The following is a 5,304-nucleotide window of genomic DNA, read 5'->3' on the forward strand; positions in this document are numbered from 1 at the left end:
TGATAATGGCGAATAACTTTATATACACAAGTATGACTTGAGCCTCAGTGTTATCCTTTGGAGCATTTTATTTCATTTGTAGGAAAATGAATCTATATAATGACAAAATTTTATTTTCTTTTGTGTGAGGAAATTTTTTATTTTATACCATAAGAAAGAGATTATAATAATATCAAACTTATACATAAACTAGGTAGGTAAGGCATTTTCCCAAAGCACTTTTTAAAATTTTATTTTTATTTTAGTTAGAGATGGACACAATAACTTTATTTTATTTATTTATTGTTATGTGGTGTTAAAGATCAAACCCAGCACTTTGTGTGTGGTAGGCAAGTGCTCTACCACTGAATCACAACCCCAGGCCCCCAAAGGCATGCATTTTTTTACCATGTCCCTACAATCATTTTCTCAATTAACAAAAAGCCACTGGTACTTGTGCAGTATAGAAGTCCTCATTCATGGCACTGGAGTGAATGTGACAGCTACAATACAGTATAGTCTTTGTTACTACATGGTTATCTCTTATGAATGGAAAAATCTGTGTATTAGTCCTACATATTTCTATAGTTTTAAATTTTCGTTTACATTAATTTTGTTCAGTATTGGCTCTGGAAGAACCTTGATTAACCCATATTTTGGACTGTGTGTCCATCATATCTCCCTGCTATGTCAAGAATCCAGAGAAAGGAATGAAGGTAATACTTGTGTCAAGTTTCTTGTTCCTGTGGCCATAGGAATGACTGTTGGTCTCCAGGGAACCATGGGCAATAGTGAATGCAAAATAACTCATCCAGGAAATGAAATTTTTAGAATTAAGGACAAACAGGAGATTCTACAAATAAAATAATAACTATAATAAATAATAACTATATTCTAAAAGGATGCAGTCTAATGGAGCAAGGAATTTTCCTGATACTCCTAAATCTAGACAGATATTTATCTTTGAAATTCTGATAGGAAAAAAACACGATTTCCCAAATTATCAGAGAATCTCAAAATTATGAATCATTCTTGACTAGTTCAATATTCTTCAGCCTCATTAATATGGATACTCAAATTTTAATAAGTTGGACACAGTTGTAAAAGTTGTAGTCTATAGATAATATCCATGTACTTTAAAATGCCAAAAAAAATAATTAGGACAGTATTTGGTTATTGTAACATTTGTATCTTTTAATTAAGTCTTTCACAAATCACATGCAGGCTTGCCTAATTATGGGCATATTTTGTTTCTGAAACTTATTTCTTAGAAAACTACTAACAGGTTTGTATAAAGAATACTAGATACGTTGGGCATGTGACACATACCTATAATCACAGTGACTTAAGAGGCCAGGACAGGTTTGAGGCCAACATTAGCAACTCGATGAGACCTTGTATGAAAATAATTATATATATATATATATATATATATATATATGATTATATATATATATATATATATATATATGATTTATTTTGATCACAAGAATAACACATGTTAAGCAGCAAACCAGGGCCAAGGACACACTTTTAAAAAATATTTATTTATTTTTAGCTTTAGATGGACAAAATATCTTTATTTTATTTTTTTATATGGTGCTGAGGATCAAAGCCAGTACCTCGCTATGACACACTATTTAACAAGGAGTGTAAAGAAAACTGACCAGACCATGATTGCCCTCCTGCCATCCCTGGAGTGCTGCAGTCTGGCTGCAGCAAAATAACAGGGGGGTGATGAGCAACTTTTGTACATTGATACAGCAGAAGTGGGAGCCCTTTATTGTAGGACAGGAGTGGTATATATACATTCCATACAGCTTATCTTAATTAGCATAAACTAGATACAGCAGTCAACCAATAAGGAATCTCCCCACTTAATGGCTCGCTGGCGTTACTTCACAAACCACTCCCTCTGGCAAAATGCCAGGTGCCATCCAGACTTGTTTACAGACCCTAACACTGGAGCATGTCTTTTCCAGCTCTTTGGAAAGGCTGAGCCTAACTCTTAGAACTATCTGTTAGGCTTTTTGTTCTCACTTTCTATTTGATACCTATGAATTCCTTGTACTTCTCTAGGCTGATTAGTGTGGTGCATTTCCTGTTGGAGAATTATAATAATGTTTTCAGTTTTACAAATTTCTGAACAGATTTATCTCAAAATTTGAGGTTTGGAAAGACGTGTTAAATTCCACTAAATGCTAGAAAAACTTGCATCTTGAGCCACAAGTATAATGGCCCAAAGAAGCGGACATATAAGCATATAGACCATCATGAGCTCTGCTGGATAATATTGCATTTGTAGCAGTATAAATGCAAAATAAATGCTGTTTAACTAAGAGAAACATTAGGTTTAATTGCCAGTGTTCCCATAGATCACAAAATATATTTATATTCTAAAGAACTCTGAGAAAATATTCATTTGCATTTGTGTATATCAAAATGATTTCCATTTCTTATGAACTGAGGAGTAAGTTGTATATCACACAATATGTTTGTGCTTTTTTTTACATTTTATGCCACAAGAGCAAAGATCTGGTCAAGTAGTTTGGTTTCCATTTGTTCATAGAAAATTTGTTTTTCTTCAATTCAATCGATCTTTAATGTCTGACAATTAAATAACCAAGAAAACTTATTTTTATTATTCTTTCATTTAAGGTCAGATCCATGAAATATCACAAAAAAAGAGGGCACAACGATGGATAAAAATTCTCAAACAAAAAAACTAAATTCCAAGAAGCACCAAGTCAAAAGGGTCAAAGCCCCTATACCGTTTCCTAATATCATGTAAAGGTTATGTCAATAGTGGTTAAAGTGATTGTAAAATATGGTGGATTTAAAGAATAATTAAATCATGCATGTAGAGACTGCTAAGTGTCTCCCCTATTTCCCCTACTTTCATACTGAACTCCTAATTTTTGGTGGATCTTATGGTAAACGGAAATAAAATATATGTCATCTGACTTTTAGTCAAAGAGTGGCATATGCCAGAGAACAAAAACTGAACTGCAAAATAACAACTTCTCCCAAGAAACTTCCCACTGAGCAGATGATGTGCATTTTTGCATGTTCTACATGGCTGCAAAATTAACCAACATGATGACTGGCATTTTATTCTGGACCATGGGGATGAGATCTTTAATGGACATGAGGCAGTAGAAATTGAGAAGAGTCTGGGTGATTGCTGAGTTGATTGCCTACGTGTCTTTATTACTGTCAGAAAGAAAACTTGCTCTACTATCAGAGTTATTTTCTTTATTTTTCATATTTAACATAGTTTACTATTTGTAATTATTATAAGCTAAACAATTTCTAAGGTTTTTACTCAATGAAATATCTAGTATTAGATCATCATTATATGGAGAATATATAGTACAAGTAAATATATAAAATTTTAGATTTGAAACCACTATTTCTATGGCACTGGATTGCACATTCAAACACAAAATTTACAGATATGAAGTATGGTAGCAGGAGTGCTCTTCTAAAGTAAATCTGTACTTTAGAATTGATAAAGTGGAGACAAGTAGAAATATATGGACCACAGACTGGAGAGCTATTGAGCTTCCTTGGGTTTTAGTGAATGTTCATTTGCTCTAATCTAGAAGATACATCACAGTTAACTTTGTAACATTAAGGAACATGATCAAATTATTTTCAAAATGTGCTTTATGTTGACTTTTTAAATTTTTCATAACAGTCTTTCAAATAATAGAAAGTTTTATGCCTAGGGTAGATGGAATAAAAGCGAGAAAGACCACACATCTTTGGTAAACAAGTCTTTTCATGCCTGAAATCTACTCTCAAAAGATGTGAAAATTTTCATGGTGGAAATTATGGAACTTCACCTTCACCTCAAATTGCAACCAGGGAGAGAGAGTGTCTGCCTAGCCACAATCTTAAATGATATGTATTACTATATAAAGATTATGACCTGGTTACCAAATATGACCACTATATCAAAAGGAGAACACATAGAGCACAGAGTCTAGAAGAAGAAAGGGATTACACAAATTTTAAAAATCTGTCTAGCACTTACTTTGGCAGCATATATACTAAAATTTGAACTATACAGAAGATTAACATGGTCCCTTCACAAGAATGACACTCAAATTGGTGAAGTGTTCCATATTTTTTAATCATCCCCCAAAACCAAACATCAAATGTTTACTCTGATATGTGGATGCTAACTCACAATAAGTGTGAGGAGAATAGAAGTTCTGTGGATTAGACAAAGGAGAATCAAAAAAAGGATGGGAATAGGGATAGGAAAGACAGTGGAATGAATCTAACATAAGATTGCTAAGTTTATATGTGATTATAACACAGTGACTATACATCCACAAGACTGGGATCCTTATTAGAATAAGATAAATTGCATGTTTGCATAAATATGTCAAAATAGATTGTACATACATGTATAACTAAAAAGAAAAAGTAAAAAAAAAATCTGTCTAGATGAAAGCTTTCATTGTGATTATTTACAAATATTACAACAGACTAAAATCATATATAATTTGAATATGCTTTTCAGGAAAGGTTATTGCCAAAAATGTCTTAAATTGGCTTATTTTAAGGCTACCACCAAGTCCAAACTGTAACAATGTGGAATGGGCTATGAAATCTCTACCAATCTCAGAAAAGGCAAACTTTGCAATGTTTCTCTGATATATGACCATCGAAGGCTAAGGAGTAAGAATACAACTCTCTCCTCCCCCTGCATGTCAGGGGTCATGATACACAATGGAGAAAGAATGTCATCCTAGAGAGAAGAATCGAGAACTTAGAGAGTGGACTAGAAAGAAAACTTGCTCTACTATCAGAGTTATTTTCTTTATTTTTCATATTTAACATAGTTTACTATTTGTAATTATTATAAGCTAAACAATTTCTAAGGTTTTTACTCAATGAAATATCTAGTATTAGATCATCATTATATGGAGAATATATAGTACAAGTATTCAGTGTTTCATTTTGTAGGTTTTAAAAAGTGTATGGACTCTGGACTCTTATTTTGGTCTGGTAAAGAGAATTGTATGTAACTCGGAGATCTCAAACCTACAAATAAATATCAGTAACAATGGTAACATTAGGAATTCCTCACTTGGGGATGTGGTGAATAAGATATACACAGAAAGAGGGAAGCCCATGAATATACTTATAAACACAGTACCATGAAAAAGTCCTGTTCTGAAGCCAATCCACTTACATTTGTATACCTGACTTTTTCTTAGGTATTTAGGAACATGATATGATAACAGTAATACTACTAGGGTTCCTTTACCGCTACACAGATTTATACATCCACACCATATCCAGTGGGAT

The 5,304-nt window shown here is 32.9% G+C and overlaps 1 pseudogene; it reads left to right on the forward strand.

Annotated features, from left to right (window-relative positions):
* Positions 1-4,014: 4,014 nt before the first annotated feature.
* On the forward strand, positions 4,015-4,115 carry LOC124077237 (U6 spliceosomal RNA; annotated as a pseudogene).
* The last annotated feature ends 1,189 nt before the right edge of the window (positions 4,116-5,304 follow it).

Source organism: Marmota monax, unplaced genomic scaffold (genome assembly GCF_021218885.2).
Source record: "Marmota monax isolate L192 unplaced genomic scaffold, Marmota_monax_Labrador192_F-V1.1 WCK01_AAM20220418_F8-fsc00456, whole genome shotgun sequence".
NCBI lineage: Eukaryota > Metazoa > Chordata > Mammalia > Rodentia > Sciuridae > Marmota > Marmota monax.